Below are 26490 nucleotides of genomic sequence, written 5' to 3'. Positions count from 1 at the left end.
CAATTTCTCATTTTTACAACAAAATTTACAAAACCATTTTTTTTAGGGACCATCTTACATTTGAAGTCACCTTGGGGGTGTACATGACAGAAAATACCCAAAAGTGACACCATTCACTTGGACCCCTCAAGGTGCTTAAAATTTTAAGAAATTAACCCTTTAGATGCTTTACAGGAGCTGAAGCAATGTGGAAGGAAAAAATGAACATTTAACTTTTTTCACAAACACTTTACTTCAGAACCAGTTTTTTTTTATTTTCACAAATGTAAAAAGGGAAAGTTAACCACAAAATTTATTGTGCAATTTCTCCTGAATATGCCGATACCCCATATATGGGGGTAAACCACTATTTAGGCACACGGCAGAGCTCGGAAGGGAAAGAGCATCATTTCATTTTTTCAATGCAGAATTGGCTGGAATTGAGAACAGACACTATGTTGCGTTTAAAGAGCCTCTGATATGCCTAAACAGTGGAAACCCCCCACAAGTGACACCATTTTGAAAACTCGACCCCCAAAGTAACTTATCTAGATGTGTGGTGAGCACTTTGAACCCCTAAGAGCTTCACAAAAGTTTATAAAGAAGAGCCGTGAAAATAAAAAATCATATTTTTTCCACAAAAATGATCTTTTAGCCCGCAATTTTTTATTTTCCTAAGTGTATCTAGAGAAATTGGACCCCAAAAGTTGTTGTGCAATTTGTCCTGAGTACGCTGATACCCCATATGTGGGAGAAAACTACTATTTGGGCACACGCCGGGGCTCGTAAGGGAAGTAGTAATACTTTGGACTGCAGACGTTGATGGAATGGTCCGCGGGCATCATGTTGCGTTTACAGAGCCCCTGATGTCCCTAAACAGTAGAAATCCCAAAAAGTTACCCCATTTTGGAAACTAGATACCCCCATGGAACTTATCTAGATGTGTTGTGAGAATTTTGAACCCCCAAGTATTTCACTAAAGTTTATAACGCAGAGTCGTGAAAATAAAAAATCTTTTTTTTCCCACAAAAATGATTCTTTAGCTCCCATTTTTTTATTTTCACAAGGGTAACAGGAGAAATTGGACCCCAAAGTTGTTTTCCAATTTGTCTTGAGTACACTGATACCCCATATGTGGGAGAAAACTACTTTTTGGGCCCACATCGGGGCTCGGAATGGAAGTAGTGACGCTTTGGAATGTAGACTTTGATGGAATGGTCTGCGAGCGTTATGTTGCATTTGCAGAGCCCCTGATGTGCCTAAACAGCAGAAACCCCCCACAAGTAACCCAATTTTGGAAACTAGACCCCCCAAGGAACTTATCTAGATATGTTGTGAGAACTTTGAACCCCAAAGTGTTTCAAAACGTTTAAAACGCAGAACCGTGAAAATAAAAAATCTTTTTTTTCCCACAAATAATTTTTTTTAGCCCCCAATTTTTTTATTTTCACAAGGGTAACAGGAGAAATTGGACCACAAAAGTTATTGTCCAATTTGTCCTGAGTATGCCGATACCCAATATGTGTGGGTAAACCACTGTTTGGGCGCACAGCAGAGCTTGGAAAGGAAAGGAGCACCGTTTGACTTTTTCAATGCAGATTTGGCTGGAATTGAGATCGGACACCATGTCGCATTTGGAGAGCCCCTGATGTACCTAAACAGTGGAAACCCCCCAATTTTAACTCCAACCCTAACCCCAACACACCCCTAACCCTAATCCCAACCCTATCCATAACCCTAACCACAATTCTAACCCCAATGCACATCTAACCCTAATTCCAACCCTAACTACAACCCTAACCCCAACCCTAACCATAACCTTAACACACCAATAACCCTAATCCCAACCCTAACCCTAATTCCAACCCTAATCCTAACTCTAACCCTAATCCCAACCATAACCCTAATCCAAACCCTAGCCCTAACCCCAACTCTAGCCCCAACCCTAACCCTAACTTTAGCCCCAACCTTAACCCTAACTTTAGCTCCAACCCTAACCCTAACTTTAGCCCCAACCCTAACCCTAACTTTGGCCCCAACCCTAACCCTAACTTTTGCCCCAACCCTAACCTTAACTTTAGCCCCAACCCTAACCCTAACTTTAGCCCAACTCACTTTAGCCCAACTCTAACCCTAATGGGAAAATGGAAATAAATACATTTTTTTATTTTATTATTTTTCCCTAACTAAAGGGATGATAAAGGGGGGTTTTATTTACTATTTTTTATTTTGATCACTGTGATAGGGTCTATCACAGTAATCAAAATAAACCAATAGGAAAAAATCTATTGTTGTCGTGCCGGCCGACAGATCTTGTTGGGCGCACTGCGCATGCGCCCTCCATTTTCTCCTGGAAGAAGAAGCCGGCAGCTCAGGGAACTTCAGGGGGGCATTCAGGGATAGGTACTGGGGGGGTGATCAGGGGACCATATTTTTCTCTCCTCTGATGTGCAATCACATCAGAAGAGAGAGAAATTAAATAGAAGATCGGACTTTTTATATCATTAATAACAGCGATTGCAACACCGAGGTCAGTAAAAACCGACCTGAATCATGTTCTCTGGGACCTTGGCTACCTCCAGCAGCCAAGACCTCGGAGAAATTCTGACGCTGGGGGGCGCTATAACCTTAAACCTCAGTGCCATTAAAAAGCGACGCTGTGGTTTAAGTACCCTTAACTGCCGCCATTAAATGGTGTATCGGCGGTCTTTAAGGGGTTAACATATAACCCCTTTAAAAAGTTGCTAATTTTTTTTTCCTCTCATTTGTCAAAGAGGCATACATTTTTTAGTTTTCCATTAGCAGAGACAAGAGGACTTGTTTTTTACAGGACAAGTAAATGGCAAATGAGGTTTAACACAGATAAGTGTAAGGTTATGCACATGGGAAGGAGAAACAGATGCTATAATTACTTACTGAATGGGAAACTGCTGGGGAAATCAGACATGGAAAAAGACTTAGGCATCTTAGTCAATAAGAAGCTAAATTGGAGTGCCCAGTGTCAGGCAGCTGCCACCAAAGCAAATAGGGTCATGGGATGCATTAGAAGAGGTCTGGGGACACGAGATGAAAACATAATTCTCCCTCTGTACAAATCACTCGTCAGACCACACTTGGAGTATTGTGTGCAATTTTGGACGCCGGTGCTCAAGAAAGACATTACTGAACTTGATAGGGTTCAAAGGCGGGCTACTAAAATGATAAATGGAGTTGGTTCACTACAATACCCAGAAAGGTTATCAAAGTTAGGTCTATTTACTCTAGAAAAGAGAAGACTTAGGGGACACTTAATATATATGTACAAGTATATCAGAGGGCAATACAGAGATCTCTCCAATGAACTGTTTGTACCAAGGACTGTGACAAGAACAAGGGGGCATTCTCTTTGTTTGGAGGAAAGACAATTTCTGCACCAGCATAGAAGAGGGTTCGTCATGGCTCTGTGAGCAGTGAGGCTCTGGAATTCTCTTCCTGAGGAAGTGGTGATGGCCAACTCACTGAATGAATTTAAGAAAGGAATGGATGCTTTTCTTGTGAGTAACAGTATAGAAGGTTATGAATAACAGAATATTATAGGTAGATGGTTGACCCAGCTTAGGGGAAGGAATTTTTTTCCCTATGGAGAAAATTGGCTTCTACTCTGTGGGTTTTTTGCCTTCCCCAGGATCAACAATGCAGAACAGCTGCACTAAAAATAGGCTGAACTAGATGGACATAAGGTCTTCCTTCAGCCTTCAAAACTATGTTACTATGTAAGTTGAAATTTTGAAAGACACCATTCCATTTACCAATACCATATACACTCACTGGCCACTTTATTAGGTACACCTGTCCAACTGTGTGTTAAGACTTAATTTCTAATCAGCCAATCACATGGCGGCAACTCAGTGCATTTAGGCATGTAGACATGGTCAAGACAATCTCCTGCAGTTCAAACCGAGCATCAGTATGGGGAAGAAAGGTGATTTGAGTGCCTTTGAACGTGGCATGATTGTTGGTGCCAGAAGGGCTGGTCTGAGTATTTCAGAAACTGCTGATCTACTGGGATTTTCACGCACAACCATCTCTAGGGTTTACAGAGAATGGTCCGAAAAAGAAAAAAAATCCAGTGAGCGGCAGTTCTGTGGCCGGAAATGCCTTGTTGATGCCAGAGGTCAGAGGAGAATGGGCAGACTGGTTCGAGCTGATAGAAAGGCAACAGTGACTCAAATTGCCACCCGTTACAACCAAGGTAGGCAGAAGAGCATCTCTGAACGCACAGTGCGTCGAACTTTGAGGCAGATGGGCTACAGCAGCAGAAGACCACACTGGGTACCACTCCTCTCAGCTAAGAACAGGAAACTGAGGCTACAATTTGCACAAGCTCATCGAAATTGGACAGTAGAAGATTGGAAAAACGTTGCCTGGTCTGATGAGTCTCGATTTCTGCTGCGACATTCGGATGGTAGGGTCAGAATTTGGCGTAAACAACATGAAAGCATGGATCCATCCTGCCTTGTATCAACGGTTCAGGCTGGTGGTGGTGGTGTCATGGTGTGGGGAATTTTTTCTTGGCACTCTTTGGGCCCCTTGGTACCAATTGAGCATCGTTGCAACGCCACAGCCTACCTGAGTATTGTTGCTGACCATGTCCATCCCTTTATGACCACAATGTACCCAACATCTGATGGCTACTTTCAGCAGGATAATGCGCCATGTCATAAAGCTCGAATCATCTCAGATTGGTTTCTTGAACATGACAATGAGTTCACTGTACTCAAATGGCCTCCTCAGTCACCAGATCTCAATCCAATAGAGCATCTTTGGGATGTGGTGGAACGGGAGATTCGCATCAGGGATGTGCAGCCGACAAATCTGCGCCAACTGTGTGATGCCATCATGTCAATATGGTCCAAAATCTCTGAGGAATGCTTCCAGCACCTTGTTGAATCTCTGCCACGAAGAATTGAGGCAGTTCTGAAGGCAAAAGGGGGTCCAACCCGTTACTAGCATGGTGTACCTAATAAAGTGGCCAGTGAGTGTACATATATACCATGTACAGGAAAATAGGGGAAAAATTCCAAGTACAGTAAAACACTGAATGAAACAAATTCCGCCATTGTTTTTTGGGGTTCATTTTTACAGTGTTAGTGGTGCTTACTGCAAATGACCTGTGATTCTTCAGGTCAGTATGATTATGGTAATACTAAACCTGTATATGTCACGAAGTGATTATCACAGTGTGACACAACTCTATGGGTGGTCGGTCAACAGACAGCACAACTCTCATACAACGGGGATGGTATAGGGGACAGGAAGGCCTACCAATAGGGAATGAGGGATGGTAACAACTTGAGCTCAAACCTGAGCCTGTCCCTGCACTCTCCTAACACCCTATCCTTCCCTCCGCTGCCGTCAAGATACCTTGTCCATATTTGTCCTGCAAGGAGCACTAGCCTCACCTCTGCAGGTAATAAACACGGGGGAAGTGATAGACACCAAATGGACAAGGTAACAAAAAACACAACACTTAGCTTTTCTCTGCTGCAAAACACCGCACAGCAGGGTAAAGGCACCAGATAAGCGACCTCAGCAGATGCACCACTGCACCCAGAGAGCTCCTTACTCCAGCTTGGTCACTGCAGATTGCTCTAACACACTGACAGTCAGCTGATGCATCAAGTGACCCTTTAAAGGGTGAACCTGATCATGTGTGACTGGCTGAGGACATGGCTATGAGTCTATCCCAGGGAAAGCACTCAGCCGAGTGGTTTTGTTCTGAGTTTAGGCGGAAGGCCGCAGAGGTATCTTGTAATGATTCGGCTCTCAGGGGATTGTTCCACCGAGGTCTGTTTGAGCATCTTAAGGATGCATTGGCTTTGCATCCTCCTCCCTCAAGGAAGCTATCACACAGGCCATCCGCATGGACTGTAGACTCCGTGCCAGGGGGGTGATGCAACAGTAGACCCCCTTGTACCCCGTTAAGAATGATCTGTTGAACCCATGGAGGTGGGAGATGTTTCTTTTAAAGAAAAGGAAAGGAAACGCCACAAGGAAAACAAACTTTGCTTCTACTGTGGGGTTCCGGGACACTGGAGAAAGGACTGCCCTTTTTGCCCACCGTCCTCCAAGGTGTCGGGAAACGTCTAGGTCTGGGTAACTGTTGAAGAGGTTGCCCAGAGCTTCAGGTACACTTTTCCTCAATGAGCGGGTTGCCATGAAGGAGTATATTTCCGAGAGCCTTTATAAAAAAAAAGATGCTGGTTTGCGCCCTTGTCTCGACTTTTGGGAACTCAATAATATCACATTGAGAAACACATACCCGCTCCCTCTCATTCCCGATCTAGGTAACCAGTTGTACAGGGCAAATTGGTTTTCTAAATTGGATTTACGGGGAGCCTATAACTTGATCAGGGTTCGAGAGGAGGACAAGTGGAAGACGGTGTTTCTCACATCCGAATGTCTGTTTGAGAATCTAGTCATGCCCTTTGGCTTGACAAACACTCCAGACGTTTTTCAAAATTTTATAAATTTTGTGTTTTCTGATCTCATCGGTCGCTTTGTGGTTATACATCTTGATGGTATCTTTATTTATTCCTCTGATAGACAAGCCCATTTGGGCCATTTGCATACCATTCTCCAGAGACTTAGAGAGAATCAACTTTTTGTTAAGTTGGAAAAATGTTCGTTCTTTGTGCAAGAATTGTCGTTTTTGGGGTTTATTGTGTCTAAGGAGGGTTTTCGCCTGGATCCCAAGAAGGTCCAGGCTATAATTCATTGGGTTCAGCCTCGAGATTTGAAAGGTTTACAGCGCTTCTTGGGGTTCGCAAATTATTACTGGAAATAAGCGTTGGAAAGTTTCTGAACTTTTTCCCATCAGCGGTAGTCAGTGAGGCTGCGCGGAGTCCCCGACTGACCTGAGGTGAACTCAGGAGCGTGGAAAAAAGTTCAGAAAATTTCCCATGCTTATTAGTTCATCCCCGGTCAGCCGGGGCTCCTGTGCAGACATGATTTCATTAATTCTGCAGTGGTTTACAGTGGGGTGGGTAGCATTAACACAGGTCCCTGTTGTAAACTAGTTAACCCATGGTGATGGATTGCAGCAGAGGACCTGACTGAACGGCGGAGAGGTATGGATATTGTTGTTTTTTTTATTTTTTATTTTTTTTTACAGGACAACAAGGGATTCTGTTGGATTAACAGAATAAAAAATTTGGGCAAAAACTTTGATTATTTCATTAAAAGACTTTGTAATTAATATGTGTGGGTCTTTTTTAACCCTTTACTACTATATGTTTAATAATGGATAGATGTCTTATTGACACCTTGCCATTATTAAAGGGCTTAATGTCACCTTTCAATAGCAAGGTGACATTTACCCATTATTAATAATCCATGAGCCACTGTTAAAGGCAATGGGAATAGAGAGGCTAAGTGCCAGAAAAGGAGCATCTTATAGATGCGCCTTTTTTGGGGTGGCTGGGGGCAGTTTTTTTTTTAGCCGGCGGGGGGCAAAAACAATGGTCCCTCTCTAGGCTATTAATATCTGTCCTCACGCACTGGCTTTCCCTCTCTGTAGGAGAAATTATCATAGGAGGCCAAACAATTTTTTTCAACAAATTTACCCGTTAATTTAACACCTACATGTCCAAAATTTTACAAGCATACCCTAATCTAATTATTAGTCAAAGACATATAAAAAACTAAATGAAATGGTTTACTGTATGTAACCCTTGTGTCATTTCATGTCCGGTTTCGTAATGATTTTACAGAAGCCGGCAATTGATTTAGTGGCTATTGTGCTATGTAGAACTCTATGAAATATAAATCTATATACCGTATATACTCGCATATAAGCCGAGATTTTCAGCCCATTTTTTTGGGCTGAAAGTCCCTCTCTCGGCTTATACGTGAGTCATATACCGGGGGTCGGCTGGGGAGGGGGAGCGGGGGGTGTCAGAGATCATACTCACCTCACCTGGCATGTCTCTGCAGCCCTCCGTGCTTATTCCATCTTATTGGCGCTGTTCTTCCTGCTTTCAGCGGTCACGTGGTACCGCTCATTACCCTCATGAATATGCACATATGTAATGAGCGGCACCGTGTGACCGCAGAAAGCAGGAAGAACAGCGCCGAGAAGATGGGACAAGCACGGGGGGCTGCAGAGACATGCCAGGAGAGGTGAGTATAACGGGGGAGCCATATTCACCCGTACCCCGTTCCACCGCTGTGCGTTGCTCTGCTGTCTTGCTTCCTCTGGCAGTGACGTTCAGGTCAGAGGGCGCCATGATGTAGTTAGCAGGCGCCCTCTGCCTGAACAGACACTGCAGAGCCGGCAACACTGATGAGCAGCAGCTGCAGCAGTGACAAGTTGAGTATATAGTTGTTTTTTTTTAACTGAGGCAGCGGCAGCAGCATTATAAGGGGCCAGTAATCACCGTGCAGCATTGTAAGGGGCCACTAATCACTGTGCAGCATTACAAGGGCCACTAATCACTGTGCAGCATTATAAGGGGCCACTAATCACTGTGCAACATTATAAGGGGCCACTAATCACTGTGCAACATTATAAGGGGCCACTAATCACTGTGCAGCATATTAAGTGGCCACTAATCACTGTGCAGCATTACAAGGGGCCACTAATCACTGTGCAGCATTATAAGGGTCCGTGTGTAATCCATAGTTTTCTCTCCCCCATAGACTTGCATTGGTGTATTACGGGCATAATACGCTGACAATTGCTGCGATTTTCTCAGCCCGTATAATATGGCCGAGAGAAAATCGGCTGATGGGAGCTGCCCCATAGATTAACATTGGTCCGAATGCAATGCGTTGTTTTTGCGCATAGCACTCATCCGTATTTGTCGCTAGTGTGACTCCGGCCTTAGAACAAGACATCATGGAGGCCAGCGTCGGACTGGAACACCTTGGGCCCACCAGAGAAAATCATTCTTGGGGCCCACTATGTAGCTGCATAGAGTTAAATACCAGACCACCAATTATGCGGTAAAACGCGCTAATATCCGGGTATAATATAAGGTTGTACATGTCTTAATTATGTAGCAGGGGTTGGGGTAGCCCCCTCATAGAATATAAAGCAGCCCCCTCACATAGTATAATGCAGCCATGTCATAGAATATAATGCAGCCATCTCATAGAATATATTACTGCCCCCCTCATAGGGTATAATACTGCCCCCCTCATAGGGAATAATGCACCCCCTCATAGGGTATAATGCACCCCCTCATAGGGTATAATACTGCCCCCCTCATAGGGTATAATACTGTCCCCCTCATAGGGTATAATACTGCCCCCCTCATAGGGAATAATGCACCCCCTCATAGGGTATAATGCTGCCCCCTCATAGGGTATAATGCTGCCCCCTCATAGGGTATAATGCTGCCTCCTCATAGGGTATAATGCTGCCTCCTCATAGGGTATAATGCTGCCTCCTCATAGGGTATAATGCTGCCCCCTCATAGGGTATAATACTGCCCCCCTCATAGGGAATAATGCACCCCCTCATAGGGTATAATGCTATATAGATATATAGATATAGAGTTAGATAGATATAGATAGAAAGATAGATGTAGCAATAGATAGATATAGAGATAGATAGTAGATAATGGATAGAAAGTAGATAATGGATAGATATAGATCGAAAGATTCATAGAGATAGATAGAGATAGATAGATAGAGATAGATAGAGATAGATATAAAGATAGATATAGAAAGAAATATAGATAGATAGATCGATCGATATAGAGATAGATAGAAAATAGATAATGGATAGATAGATAGATATAGAGATAGATAGCTATAGATAGAAAGATATAGAGATAGATAGATAGATATATAGAGATAGATAATAGATAGAGATAGATAATAGATAGAGATATACAGATATAATAATAATAATAATATAGACATATATAGATAGATATAGAGATAAATATAGAGATAGATATAGAGATAATAGATATAGAGATAGATATAGAGACAGATAGATATAGAAGGATAGATATAGAGATAGATATAGAGATAATAGCTAGATATAGAGATATGTATAGAGATGGATAGATATAGAGTTAGAAAGATAGATAGATATAGAGAGAGATATAGAGATAGATATAGCTAGATAGATAGATGGATAGATAGATATAGATAATAGAGATAATAGATAGATATAATAGATAGATATAGAGATAGATGGATAGATCAATAGATAGATAGATAAAGAGAGAGATAGAGATAGATAGATAATGAGATATAGAGATAGATATAGAGATATAGTGTTAGATAGAAAGATAGATATAGAGATAGATAGATATAGAGATAGATATGGATATAGAGATAACAGATAGATATAGAGATAGATAGAGATAGATAGATATAGAGATAGATAGATAGATATAGAGATAATATATAGATAGATAGATAGATATAGAGATAATATATAGATAGCTATAGAGAGAGAGATATAGAGATAGATATAGAGAGAAACAGATATAGATATAGAGATAGATATAGAGATAGATAGGTAGATAGATATAGAGATAATAGATAGATATAAAGATAGATATAGATATAAAGATAGATAGAGATAGAGAGAGCGGTAGATAGAGAGAGAGATAGATATAGATACAGAGATCGATAAATAGAGAGATAGATATAGATAATAGATAGAGATAGATAGATAAAGATAGATAATAAATATAGAGATAACAGATAGATATAGAGATAGAGTAAGATATAGAGATAGGTAGATATAGATAATAGAGATAGCTAGATAGATAGACATAATAGATAGATATAGATAGATATAGAGATAGATAGAAAGATAGATATAGAGATAGATGTAGAGATAGAAAGATAGATATAGAGATAGAGTGATAGATAGATAGAGATAGATATAGATACTAGATAGAGATAAATAGATAGATAGATAGATAGATAGAGAAAGATAGATATAGATATAGAGATAGAAAGATAGATAGATATACAGAGAGATAGATATAGAGATAAATAGATAGATAGATATAGAGAGAGATATAGAGAGAAATAGATATAGATATAGAGATAATAGATATATATAGAGATAGATAGATATAGATATAGAGAGAGATAGATACAGAGAAAAGATATAGAGATAAATAGATAGAGAAAGATAGATAGATATATAGATATAGAGATAGAAAGATAGATATAGAGATAGAGCGATAGATAGATATACAGAGAGATAGCTATAGAGAGAGATATAGAGATAGATATAGAGAGAAATAGATATAGATATAGAGATAGATATATAGATATAGATATAAAGATAGATATAGAGATAGAGATAGAGTGATAGATAGCGAGAGATATAGATATAGAGATAGATAGATACAGAGAAAAGATATAGAGATAGATAACGGATAGATAAATAGATAGATAGGTATAGAGATAGATATAGATATTAGATAGAGATATATATAGATAAAGATAGATAGATAATAAATATAGAGATAATAGATATAGAGATAGATAGAGTTAGATAGATAGACATAATAGATATAGAGATATATATAGAAAGATATAGAGATAGATAGATAGATATAGAGATAGATGTAGAGATAGAAAGATAGATATAAATATAGAGCGCTAGATAGAGATAGATATAGAAATAGATAGATATAGATAATAGATAGAGATAGATATAGAGATAGATAGATAGATAATAGATAGAGATAGAAAGATAGATAGATATAAGAGAGATAGAGAGAGAGATATATATAGCGATAGATAGATAGATAGAGAGAGACAGATAGAGAGAGCGAGAGAGATATAAAAAAAAAAAACAAAACACAATACTCACCTCTCCTCCTCGCTCCCACGCTGATCCCGGCTTCAGTGTCAGGAGCTGCCCCCTCTGCCAGACACACAGCGGGTGCACGATGTAGTGACGTCATCGCGCACTGGCTGTGAGTCAGCAGAGGGGACTGAGGGCGGCGCCGGCCCTGATTTACAGCTGTAGTCTGCAGAGCAGCTTACTGGGCTGGGGGCGGGGCCTCTGGGGGTGTGGAGACCTGAAATGATATTCACTGCTTCGCAGTGAATATTCATTTCTCTTTAGCAGCGGGGACAGGGGCTCCTGCCTCCTGACACCCGCTGCTGCTCCGCTGGCAGGGGCCCCCATAGCAGCTGCATGGTGTGCGACACACCACTGGCTGGGGTCCCCTGGAGCAGCGGGGGCCCTAGGCAACTGCTGGCCCTGTATGCCAGCAGGTGCCAGGGCCCACCAGATGCCAGGGCCCACCGGAGAATCCACCGGTTCTCCGGTGGGCCAGTCCGACGCTGATGGAGGCCCAGTCCCTTGCTCCTAGGTCCAAACCGGTTGGTAAATTGTTTGTCCCTTTACAATTTCACCTAAGGCTCTTTCAGGAGTTCCATGAGTCTGTTTTGAGTGGACATCCTGGGATCTCAGCCACTTGTGGGGCCATGGCTAGGGTTTTTTATTGACCCTCGCTGGTTGCCGATGTCAGAAAGTTTGTGTCTGCATGTGGAGTTTGTGCTCGTAATAAGAGCTGTCATAGCCAGCCAGCTGGGGAATTGGTGCCTTTGCCAATTCCTGATAGACCATGGACTCACCTGTCCATGGATTTTATCACCAATCTCCCTCCATCCAGAGGTAATACTGTTGTGTGGGTGGTGGTGGACAGGTTCTCTAAGCTAATCCATTTTGTACCCTTATCTGCGTTGCCCTCTGCAGAGACCTTGTCCAGGCTGTTTGTTCAACATGTGGTGGGTCTGCATGGTGTGCCGTTGAATGTGGTGTCTGACAGGGGCGTTCAATTCGTCGCTAAGTTCTGGAGGGCGTTTTGTAAAAAAGTAGGTATAATCCAGTCCTTTTCTTCTGCATATCACCCGTTGAGTGGTCAGACCGAACATACGAATCAGTGTTTGGAACAAATTCTGTCATGTCTATCCTCTACTAGACAGGATGATTGGTGTGATGCCTTGCCTCTCCCTTTGTTTGCTTTTAACAACCGGGATAGTCAGACCACTGGTATGTCACTCTTTCTTGCCAATTATGGGTTTAATCTGCATGTTGGGGAGTTTTCACGCTTGGATATCAGCTGTCCTGGGGCTGAGGAGGCTGTGCAGTGTTTAAAGGAGTTGTGGACTGAGGTGCGTCAAAATATTACCCAGGCTCAGAATAGGTACAAGTTTTTTTGTGGATAAGAAGCGAGTGTCATGCCCAACTTTTTGGGTAGGGGAGAAGGTGTGGTTGTCCACTCGAAACATTAAACTTAAGGTTCCCTCTGCTAAATTGAGTCCTAAGTTCATCGGTCCATATGAAAATATTGAGATTATTAATCCGGTCGCCTTTAGGTTACGTCACCCAGCCTCCTTTAAGATTTCCAATGTTTTTCACAAATCTCTTCTGAAGTCTTTGGGAACAGTTGATGAGGGTTCTTTGTCTGCTGCTCCCCCCGGTCTTGGTAGATTCTCGGTGGGTGCGTGGTACCTTGCAGTATCTCGTACACTGGAAACGGTATGGTCCGGAGGATCGGTCGTGGGTCCCGGCTCGTTCCGTATATGCTGATCGTCTGGTTCGGGCGTTTCATGCCAGGCATCCTGGGAAGCCTGGGGGTCCGGTGGCCCCCGATAAGAGGGAAGTACTGTCATGGCTCACGACGGGATTTTCTTCTCCGTTCTGGGCTTGGTATTAACTCTACATGGCCTCCCTTTGGTTTGGGGAAAGCTATTTTAACCCGCTCTGGTGCTAGCTTTTTGTCAGTGATACTTCTGTTCTCGGCTGAGCGGCTGACCTTAGTGACTCTAGTGTATACCTCTTGTTCCTCTGTGTGTTTGTACTGTGTATGATTCAGCTTATCCCTCGTTTTACGTCTGCATTGTGATTCTGTACTTCTGAAATTTCTCCAGTTCTGACCTTTGGCTAAGTTCTCTGACTTCCTTCCTGTCTGCACCCCTGGTTACTGCGTTCCTGTCTGGTTTCTGACTTTGGCTTTTATTGCACCATTCTGCTGCCTCATCTCTAGGACACTGTGATACCCTCTGGTTACTGAGCTCAGCTAGTCTGACCTCGCTCCCGGCGCCGCCGGCTCCCGCTTTTATTTTCTCTCCCGTACAGGAGTTAGCTCCTCCTCCAACCACTCCCCTGGTGGTCACGTGTCTCAGGTCCTGCTCTCATGCGGCTCACACTCAGCAGCAGCTGCACGCTCTGACTCGAGCTTGCTGCCTCCCTAAGTATATTGATTTTGGGATGCAGTAGCATCCTTCACTCTGTCTGATAACTGACCATGTGATTAAAAATATTAGTTGTAGTATCTCCACTGTCGCACGCAGACTGGATAGATGCTAAAGGTTTATACAACTTTTACAATCCCCTGGCCTGGTGTCATGATGAATTGATGATGCCCCCAAAAAACGCATCCTGACTTCAGAAATTTTGGACACCTGGCCAGGTGAATACACATAGGAGTTAACCTCCAGCATCTCTCCAGTCTGTGTGCAATAGATAATGAAGACTGAAGCGACGCTGCAGTTTAGAACACATAGGTATACTCACCTGGCCAGGTGCGCTAAATAGTTATGGCCTGTAATTTCTCCATCATCTATTCAGTCTATTTGCCACAGACTGTATAGATGATGTGGTTCATTACAAGGTATCTAGAATCCCCTGGCCTTGTGTCACAAAGAGTGAAATGAGGATGGGCAAAACCACCATCCTCAAGTCACTCTTTATGACACCTGGCAAGGTGAGAATAGATATGCCTTGCACCCTCCACCATCAGTCTGACCAATATTAGCAGACTGAAGAGCCAGGTGGTTGAAAATACAAGTCATATATTTGTGTTTTTGACATCACATAGCTCCAGGACTGACACAAGAAACATGTGTCAGTACTGGAGCTATGAGGTGTCAAAAACACAAAGTGTATGGCGCAGTGTGTGCAGGCGGCGAAAGACACAATAACCAAACATTATTTTCACATCAAACTTTAAAACTTATTTAAATAAAAGAAATTAAGATTTTTAAAAAAAAAAAAAAAAAAAAAAGAAATTTACTTGGGGTCAGTTGGCCTTATGAACACAGACTGGAGAAATGAGGAAGGTCATACAACTTTTATATGTAGGGTCACCTGGTCAGGAGTCCTAGTAAAGTCAGGAAGCACAGCATCCTGATTTCACTGGACACCTGGGCAGGGGAGTAGTGGAGTGTATTAAGACACAGTACACTGGGTACAGGTATAAAAAAAAAACAGGTATTTTATTATTAACAAACAAAGCTATTACACCATTTGATCCTGCCATGCTACACGACCCACATCGGATAAGAAGAAGTCCGCAAATTGGTCCCTCATTTGGGCAACTTCGACTGATGACCGAAGAGGGTGCTGAGTAAAATCTGGCAAAGGGTTGGCAGCAGGTTCATCCATGTCAAAGTTCGGCCGCTCCTTTGCCATAACAAAATTGTGCAGAACCACACACGCCTTCACCACCTCATCCACTGTTTCCAGTTTGAGATTGATGGCGGTGCTGAGAATTCGCCATCTGGACACTAGAATGCCAAAGGCGCACTCTACAGTCCTGCGTGCCCTCGTAAGCCTGTAGTTGAATACTTTCTTGGAGTGGTCCAAGTCACGGCTGGAGTACGGCTTGAGCAGTTTTTGGCACATCTGAAATGCCTCATCTCCAACCACTACAAATGGCAGTGGTGGAGCTTGGGTTTGGGGAAGAGGCCGTGCCAGTGGAAAATTGAACTGGTTGCCGTATAACCTCCGGCCCATATCAGAGTTTTTAAAAGTCTGGGAATCGTTGCACCGTCCGAATGCCCCTATGTCCACTGCTATAAACCGGCAGTCTGCATCCGCAATGGCCATGAGTTCTGTAGAAAAGTACTCCTTGTAGTTGTAGTACTCAGAGCCACTTATTGCAGGTTTTGTGATGCGGATGTGCTTCCCGTCCACCGCTCCTAGGCAGTTCGGGAAATTGCAGACTGCCCAGAATTTGTCCGATATTTGAAGCCACTTTTCGGCGGTGAGCAAGGGCAGAAACTCCGGACACAGAACATCCCAGAGAGCCCTGCAGGTGTCGGCAACAATCCCGGATAAAGTGGAGATTCCCAGCCAGTACTGGAAATGCAGGGATGAAAGACTCTCCAGTTGCCAGGAACCTGCAAAACATAAAAAGAAAAACAATTTATATTTCTGTCTAGGGTATTAATAAAAACACTGAAAATAAAAAGTACATGGCATAACTATTTTGCATGGTTTTTTAATACAACATAGCAGAAAAACATTTTATAAAGGCTTGTGATTAGTACACGACAGAAGAAAAACCATTATGCAAAAAAAGAAACTTCCAAAAAATAATGTTAAAATTCATTACCAAAAAACACAGAAATTTTTAGCCAAAAAAAAAAAAATAATTGAAAAGAAAAAAAATTATGCAAACATAAAAACACATGAAGAAAAGAAAGTATATGCACACAAATAGGGATCACCACAAAGATATGATAATCAAAAAGTATCAATTTTATTAATGGACACAACAAACAGACACTTTGTTTAAAAACAATTAAAAAGTCTGAACAACCAGACACTAATAACAAAACAAAGACAATGGGTCATTGTGATAAATAGTTAAATACTATGGGTCCCAAGGCCAACCATTCAGTATAATGCCAGGTATCTGCTAGTTACCATAACCTAGGGTCTATCAAATCAATTGTAATGACAATCATGACCTTGAATCAAAAATACCATATTATCAATAACTACTATGGTTACATAGAAATTCTACATATACCATGAATAGAAAATTGAATGCTTATCATGTTGCCAACACAAATGAACATACATTAATAAATCCCTTTCCCTAGCATGATATCACCTGGTTTCTGAGGATGAACAAGCTACCGGGTAGGTTACATGGGACCCCCAAACCCACGCATATCAACACAGTGATGTGTCTTTCTCAAGGTCAGTGTAATGTTCTGTTGAAGTCCTTTATATACCTATCCAATTAGTAATCACTCTTACCAGCTGAGTTTCAAAGTGGGGGAGAAAGGTAGATCAGTTCTGAGTTTAATGAAACAGCGTCCTGTTCCCATCAGTACGCAGGCGCCTATATTAAGATCATATATCACATCAGTACATCCAAGCACAGGCACCAAAACTTAATGCGCTAAAAGCGCTACCATAAGATGACGCATAGTGTGAATAAGGCCACAATTTGATGTGTCAAAAAGTAGTCTAGACACTGGCACAACATAACAGTAATAATAAACTTTATCTGTGCACTTAATATAATGCGCTAAAAGCGCTACCATAAGATGACGCATAGTGTGAATAAAGCCACAATTTAATGTATCAAAAAAGTGGTCAAACGCTGGCACAACATGACAGTAATAATAAGCTTTTATCTGTTCACTCAATATCACGGCGCCCAGATTTAATAGTACAATCGTCCTTGCTGGAAGCACCATAGGGATATAGGAAAGATCATGCATCACATCAGTACATTCAAGCACAGGCACCAAAGCTTAATGCGCTAAAAGCGCTACCATAAGATGACGCATAGTGTGAATACAGCCACAATTTAATGTGTCAAAAAGTGGTCTAGACACTGGCACAGCATGACAGTAAAAATATATCTGTTCACTCAATATAACGATACCCAGATTTAATAACCCTTGCTAGCACCACGGCTTAATGCGCTAGAAGCGCTACCATAAGATGACGCATAGTGTGAATACAGCCACAAAATATATCTGTTCACTCAATATAACGACATCCAGATTTAATAACCCTTGCTAGCACCACGGCTTAATGCGCTAAAAGCGCTACCATAAGATGACGCATAGTGTGAATACAGCCACAATGTAATGTGTCAAAGAGTGGTCTAGACACTGGCACAGCATGACAGTAAAAATATATCTGTTCACTCAATATAACGACACCCAGATTTAATAACCCTTGCTAGCACCACAGCTTAATGCGCTAAAAGCGCTACCATAAGATGACGCATAGTGTGAATACAGCCACAATGTAATGTGTCAAAAAGTGGTCTTGACACTGACACAGCATGACAGTAAAAATATATCTGTTCACGCAATATAACGACACCCAGATTTAATAGCCCTTGCTTAATGCGCTAAAAGCGCTACCATAAGATGACGCATAGTGTGAATACAGCCACAATTTAATGTATCAAAAAGTGGTCTAGACACTGGCACAGCATGACAGTAAAAATATATCTGTTCACTCAATATAACGACACCCAGATTTAATAACCCTTGCTAGCACCACGGCTTAATGCGCTAGAAGCGCTACCATAAGATGACGCATAGTGTGAATACAGCCACAAAATATATCTGTTCACTCAATATAACGACACCCAGATTTAATAGCCCTTGCTAGCACCACGGCTTAATGCGCTAAAAGCGCTACCATAAGATGACGCATAGTGTGAATACAGCCACAATGTAATGTGTCAAAGAGTGGTCTAGACACTGGCACAGCATGACAGTAAAAATATATCTGTTCACTCAATATAACGACACCCAGATTTAATAACCCTTGCTAGCACCACGGCTTAATGCGCTAAAAGCGCTACCATAAGATGACGCATAGTGTGAATACAGCCACAATGTAATGTGTCAAAAAGTGGTCTTGACACTGACACAGCATGACAGTAAAAATATATCTGTTCACTCAATATAACGACACCCAGATTTAATAGCCCTTGCTTAATGCGCTAGAAGCGCTACCATAAGATGACGCATAGTGTGAATACAGCCACAAAATATATCTGTTCACTCAATATAACGACACCCAGATTTAATAACCCTTGTTAGCACTACGGCTTAATGCGCTAAAAGCGCTGCCATAAGATGACGCATAGTGTGAATACAGCCACAATTTAATGTGTGAAAAAGTGGTCTTGACACTGGCACAGCATGACAGCAAAAATATATCTGTTCACTCAATATAACGACACCCAGATTTAATAGCCCTTGCTAGCACCACGGCTTAATGCGCTAAAAGCGCTACCATAAGATGACGCATAGTGTGAATACAGCCACAATGTAATGTGTCAAAAAGTGGTCTAGACACTGGCACAGCATGACAGTAAAAATATATCTGTTCACACAGTATAACGACACCCAGATTTAATAGCCCTTGCTAGAAGCTCCATAGAAATATAGGGAAAATCATATATAGTCACCAGGTTATTCAAATCAGATATAATTGTGAAGTCTATGTGTTTATATGTTAATAATTTATCTTGATGAAATCAAGCACACTCCTATACTTTAAATCACTCAGAAACCAGGCTCTGATATCACCCCATATAGATATAGAATAATTTCTCAAGAATATACTTAACAGGGTTACTTAGTTAATCCTGAAGAAGCTATCCATCTACACGAAATTCTCCTGTAGATATTGATGACCAACATATTAAGACACAGAGCATTTGAATCAGGCATAAACATGTGTTGTTTTAGTATCAAAGGTCCATCCATATGAAGTTCCGATATAATACAAGGACTAGACCACAACTTGTGTACCATCAATAAGAAACATAATCATCACAAGATAATTAGTCTTAAATGTCCAAATATTATCCAAGATGTAACGAATTGGTAGTTGTTCTATCCACATCAACTTCATCATCACATATCTTTCAGGAGATATTCCCCCAGATTTGGATCCCAGTCCTAGAGCCCTACGGACAAAACAAAAGAAAAGAAAACGTCATGGGGCTGGGGTTTCACGGGAGGAATCAGTGTTTCTAGATCAACTGTAAACTGGTCATCAAAGGAGATAAGAAGATAGTAAATTAACTCTCTTTGTAGAACCCTGTATACAGCAGCTCTTCATTTAAACCCCCTGGAGCCAAGCTTTTGAGTTCAAAGATCCTTCTGGCTTCACGCCTCAATAGCTCATTTGTAATTTTACCTCCCCTGATGTTTGTCTGAACTCCTTCCAGCCCCATGACTCGAAGGGACTTTGGACTACCACCATGACATTCCAAAAAGTGAGCTGCTACAGACGTGATCTGTTTTTCTTTAGTTTTATCAACTCTAGCCGTGGCTATATTAGAGAGATGTTGTTGAACTCTCCTGCGCAACTCTTGTGTGGTTTGACCCACATATACCTTATTACAACCACAAACCAGTGCATAGACCAAATTGCGCGAACGACAATTGAAATATGCCCTAGACTGGACCTGTATAGGTATACCTGGTATTGAAAGCCCCCTAGTCGCAATCATCAGTGGGCATACTGTACAATTACCGCAAGGGAATGATCCCTTGTTGGAATTACCACATCTGATTTTAGTTTTGGAACGTCTGAAGTGGCTATTCGTAAGGTAGTCCTTAAGGTTTGTTGCTCTCCTTGCTATCATCCTAGGCCTCTCAGAGATAAAATTCTTTAGTTTATTCTCACTACAAAGAATATCCCAATTGTTGTTCAAAATTCTATAAATATCACCCCATTGATTATTAAATTTGGTTATTAAATTTATTGTGCCTAGATTAGTTCTTACCCTAGGCCTCAGGGTGTCTTCTCTCGTACAGTTCCTTGAATATTCATACGCTCTAGACACCGTATTTCGTGGATAACCACGTTCCAGGAAACGCTCCGTTAGAGCACGAGATTCTTTTTGGAAATCATCCAGCCGACTACAGTTCCTCCTTAATCGTAAGAACTGTCCCTTCGGGATCCCATTACGCAAGTGGGCTGGGTGAAAACTCTTGTAGTGAAGAAAATTACTCGTCGCTGTACTCTTCCGATGAAGTGTCGTGTTTATCTTATTATCTTGAATCATAACTTTCAAGTCAAGGAAATTCACCGAGCTGTTGGAAACACAGGAGGTTAAACGTATATTCCAGCTGTTGTTATTAAGTTCCTCAACAAAAGAATCAAATTCTACCCTCGAGCCTGTCCATAGGATGAGGATATCGTCAATAAAGCGGTACCATCCATGCACATGGCACTGGAAGGCTGATTTTGTCCGCACTTGAGTATTTTCCCACCATCCCATGTACAGATTCGCATACGATGGTGCACATCTGGCACCCATGGCGGTACCCGAGACTTGCCTATAAAAAACTCTATCAAAAATGAAATAGTTTTTTTCAAGTACTTCCCTCAAAAGATCCAAAACAAAGGTATCATGTCCCCTGTGCCCTGTTGAGAACAAATCCAAAAAATACTCTACCGCCGAAATACCTGTGTCATGCTTTATGCTCGTGTATAATGCCTCGACATCTAAAGTTGCCAGGAGGATGTGGTCCGGAAGTTCCAAGGGTTCCAGGCACTGGATAAGATGTGCCGAGTCACGAATGTATGAGTCCAGTCCCTGTACTATAGGCTGCCAGAAAAAGTCAACATATACACATGACCTTTCGTATAATCCTCCTATACCCGACACAATCGGTCTCCCAGGTGGTTTTTTCAGGGATTTGTGAACTTTGGGCACCATGTAAAATGTTGGTACTACTGGATGTTTTACTGTTAGAAAGTCCTTCTCTTTTTTATCTATTATCCCATATTGATATGCCCTACAGAGTAATCTATCCAGATGAGATTTGAAAATCTCTGTGGGATCAGAGGGAAGGGCTTGATAATGTTGAATATTAGTCAATTGCCGCCTGGCCTCATCCATATACATATCCTTAGGCCATAAGACCAAATTTCCCCCTTTGTCAGCCTGCTTGATCTCAAATGTATCATTATTCCCTAGAGCAGATAGCGCCCTCCTCTCTCCCTTTGAAAAGTTATTATGACCATGTTTATTTAGTTTTAATTTTTGAATATCTCTACTAGTCTTCTCAAAGAAGATTTGTATGGCTGGGAAGAGTGCAAATGAGGGAGTTGCCTGAGAAGGCAACCTACCTGTAAATTTTCGCCTCCCATCATTATGTTCATTTTCTTCCAAGAGATCAAGGAGGTCCCGAAGTACTTGCCTATCATTATCGGGTATAGCATTAATTTTTGATGGGTTTTGATATAGCATTTTAAAAGTCAGCTGCCTACAAAAGAGGAAAAGATCTTTAGTCAGTTCAAACTTATCCAGCATGTTCATGGGTGAAAATGAAAGACCCTTTAACAGTACTGACCTCTCCATGGTTGACAACGCATATGAAGTGAGATTAATGATCCTCAACTCACCCAATGCCATGTTTTGTTCTGGCCCCTGCTGATTATGCTCTCCCATCATCGTCGGTTGTTGTGTCGAGTCACTCGCTTGAAACTCGGTGACCACTCTCTGTATCGTCCCATATTCCTCTTGCGTCTTGGTGTGTTTCCTTCTGCCCCGTCTGTGCCGCTTTCTCGGTCGCTCGTGTCTGAGGATAAAAAATCGCTAGAGGCGTAGTTGGACTTCTCTACCAATTCCTCCCTTCTCTTGGTCTGTTGTTTATAACCACTTCTATTGCGTTTATTTCCATGATGTGTCCATCTATACGCCTTCTGATCCTCATAGTCCATTTTATCCCTATGGAATTTGGACTTTTTACCTCGTATGATGTCTTTTTCAAATTTGTCTATGTTCACTTTTAATCGCTCCTTAAATGGATCAACCTTCTCTTTTTTGTCATAGGTAGCAAGAGTATTTTCTTTAGTCCTAATTTCATCCTTTAACCGAGAAAGGAGAAGCCGGTCATGCTCTATTAACATGTCCATTAGTAAAAAAGAGCATTTTTGAAGGCCCTGTTCCCATGTTGTCCTAAAATCTGGGGCTACTTCCCAAGCAGGGAAGATCTGCACCCTCAATCCTCGAGGTACTAAATTTAATTTCTTGTACTCCTCTAGCGTTTTGGCATTCCAAAATGTCTTAGTAAGATTTTTATGCAGATTGGTAATGTCCGAAGTTAAACCCAAAAAACCGTCATCATTTTTTGCACTAATCCCAGAAACAGTATCCACTGAATCAAATATATCCGTCACTTGCTTCCCCCAAGCTAACTCTCTGGTATTTAAATCCATAATCAATAATAATTCAAAATGTGCCTCCGTTTAGGAAAGACTAATCACTACAGTAAGCCACAAAAACCAATGTCTGACAAGATATTGAATAAACGGGCACCAACCACAATGTCAATTTAGGTGGGATCACCTAGTGCGTATAAATGGATTGACATGAAAACACATGAAGAAAAGAAAGTATATGCACACAAATAGGGATCACCACAAAGATATGATAATCAAAAAGTATCAATTTTATTAATGGACACAACAAACAGACACTTTGTTTAAAAACAATTAAAAAGTCTGAACAACCAGACACTAATAACAAAACAAAGACAATGGGTCATTTTGATAAATAGTTAAATACTATGGGTCCCAAGGCCAACCATTCAGTATAATGCCAGGTATCTGCTAGTTACCATAGCCTAGGGTCTATCAAATCAATTGTAATGACAATCATGACCTTGAATCAAAAATACCATATTATCAATAACTACTATGGTTACATAGAAATTCTACATATACCATGAATAGAAAATTGAATGCTTATCATGTTGCCAACACAAATAAACATACATTAATAAATCCCTTTCCCTAGCATGATATCACCTGGTTTCTGAGGATGAACAAGCTACCGGGTAGGTTACATGGGACCCCCAAACCCACGCGTATCGACACAGTGATGTGTCTTTCTCAAGGTCAGTGTAATGTTCTGTTGAAGTCCTTTATATACCTATCCAATTAGTAATCACTCTTACCAGCTGAGTTTCAAAGTGGGGGAGAAAGGTAGATCAGTTCTGAGTTATAAAAACATTACATACCGTAAGGTGACGAGGAGCCTTTTTTCGGGAGGAATGGCATGCCGGAGCTGAGTGTCCCGTCTCCGGATGATTCCTTCAACCATACCCAGCAAGTCCAGGAAGCTTTGCTGGGACATCCGGGTATAGTCAGCAAATTTCTCCAGGTTTTCCTGGAGCTCGCTGTACAGCGTGTGATACACTCCACGGCTTTCCCGGAGTTCAATTATTGGATGCCTCCGAAACCGACGCCACTGCCGTCTCTGCTGTCTCTCTCTCTCCCTTTGTTGCTGGCAAGAAAAGGCATACGCCTGAGACAGCGCAATGTCAAGATCCAACTTGAATCGGAAATTATCCAGACGCAGTTCCATCTTGACACCAGAAACAGCAGCAAAATCTGAGGAACTCATATAACAGGGTCTATATAAAACATTCCAATAACACACGCCCACTGGTGTCCCATTGGTGTTCTCTGTTTCTATTGTTTTTCAAGGAATGTGAAATGTCACACCTAGAAACGCATGCGTACAAAAAACGCAAACGCATGTAAAAACGCATGCAAACGCAAGCAACGCTGCGTTTTTTTACGCATCAGTGAAGTCATTCACGTGAAGTCATTATTTCCCTCTACTCCTCTTTGGTCAGACCTGGATCTGGAATATTGTGTCCAGTTTTGGGCACCACATTTTAAAAAAGACATCAACAAACTGGAGCAAGTTCAGAAAAGAGCGACCAGAATGGTGACCGGTCTGCAAACCCTGTCTTATGAGGAAAGGTTGCAGGATTTGGGAATGTTTAGTTTGCAAAAGAGAAGACTGAGAGGAGACTTAATAGCTGTCTACAAATATCTAAAAGGCTGTCACATTGTAGAAGGATCAACTTTATTCTCATTTGCACAAGGAAAGACTAGAAGCAATGGGATGAAACTGAATGGGAGGAGACACAGATTAGATATTAGAAAAAACTTTTTGACAGTTAGAGTGATCAATGAGTGGAACAAGCTGCCACGAGAAGTGGTGAGTTCTCCTTCAATGGAAGTCTTCAAACAGAGGCTGGACAGACATCTGACTGGGATGATTTAGCGAATCCTGCTTTGAGCAGGGGGTTGGACCAGATGGCCCAGGAGGTCCCTTCCAACTCTACGATTCTATGATTCTATGATTCTATGACGCTAAAAAACGCGCGTTTGTTTTGCATTTGCATGCGTTTTTCATTGCGTTTTTTATGCGCACGATGCGCTGCGCAAAAAACCGCTAATGTGAAACTAGCCTTACATGTGTCTTATACAACCCCTGGCAAAAATTATGTAATCATCGGCCTTGGAGGATGTACATTCAGTTGTTTAATTTAGTAGAAAAAAAGCAGATCACAGACATGGCACAAAACTAAAGTCATTTCAAATGGCAACTTTCTGGCTTTAAGAAACACTAAAAGAAATCAAGAACAAAAAATGTTGCAGTCAGTAATGGTTACTTTTTTAAACCAAGCATAGGGTAAAAATTATGGAGTCACTGAGTTCTGAGGGAAAAAAATTATGGAATCACCCTGTAAATTTTCATTCCCAAAACTAACTCCTGCATCAAATTAGATCTGCTAGGTAGTCTGCATCTAAAAAGGAGTGATCACACCTTGGAGAGCTGTTGCACCAAGTGGACTAACATGAATCATGGCTCCAACATGGGAGATGTCAATTGAAACAAAGGAGAGGATTATCAAACTCTTAAAAGAGGGTAAATCATCACGCAATGTTGCAAAGGATGTTGGTTGTTCACAGTCAGCTGTGTCTAAAATCTGGACCAAATGCAAACAACATGGGAAGGTTGTTAAAGGCAAACATACTGGTAGACCAAGGAAGATATCAAAGCGTCAAGATCGGAAGCTTAAAGCAATATGTCTCCAAAACAGGAAATGCACAGCATAACAAATGAGGAATGAATGGGAGGAAACTGGAGTCAATGTCTGTGACCGAACTATAAGAAACCGCCTAAAGGAAATGGGATTTACATACAGAAAAGCTAAACGAAAGCCATCATTAACACCTAAACAGAAAAAAACAAGGTTACAATGGGCTAAGGAAAAGCAATTGTGGACTGTGGATGACTGGATGAAAGTCATATTCAGTGATGAATTGCGAACCTGCATTGGGCAAGGTGATGATGCTGGAGCTTTTGTTTGGTGCCGTTCCAATGAGATTTATAAAGATGACTGCCTGAAGAGAACGTGCAAATTTCCACAGTCATTGATGATATGGGGCTGCATGTCATGTAAATGCACTGGGGAGATGTCTGTCATTACATCTTCAATAAATGCACAAGTTTATGTTGATATTTTTGACACTTTTCTTTTTTTTTGTTGTATATTTCTTTATTAAGAAAAGGAAACGTAGGCAACAGTACAGCAAAAGGAAACAGATGCAGTTACATCAGTAATCTAGTGAAGAGAAAACAGCTGCACTCTGGGAAATTTAGATTTTCAATACAAAAATTTTTTTATTGAAGACACCACAGGGGAATAGTGTGCACTATTCCTCTGTGGTGTCTTCAATAAAAAATTTTTTGCATTGGAAATCAAAATTTCCCAGAGTGCAGCTGTTTTCTCTTCACTGGATGACCGTCTGGACTAAGTTCCAGGTTCAGCTTGCACCTACCTCATATCCACAGAGTGCACGCCTTATCTGTATCACTACATCAGTAATCTAAACATCACACATGCTGTGTGTTGCAAATCTTAAGAGCAGTGAAA

General features: G+C 41.4%; 1 protein-coding gene across 1 annotated transcript in view; it reads left to right on the top strand.

Moving 5' to 3' along the window:
• The window catches only part of SMPDL3B (sphingomyelin phosphodiesterase acid like 3B), a 446519-nt gene that overhangs the window by 265862 nt on the left and 154167 nt on the right, over positions 1–26490 (top strand). The window lies entirely within an intron of this gene.

The sequence above is a fragment of the Dendrobates tinctorius genome, unplaced genomic scaffold, assembly GCF_039654945.1.
Source record: "Dendrobates tinctorius isolate UK_male_01 unplaced genomic scaffold, ASM3965494v1 ptg000015l, whole genome shotgun sequence".
NCBI classification, from domain to species: domain Eukaryota; kingdom Metazoa; phylum Chordata; class Amphibia; order Anura; family Dendrobatidae; genus Dendrobates; species Dendrobates tinctorius.
The sequence above is the reverse complement of the archived record's forward strand: the minus strand, read 5'-3'. Positions and strand labels throughout refer to the sequence as shown.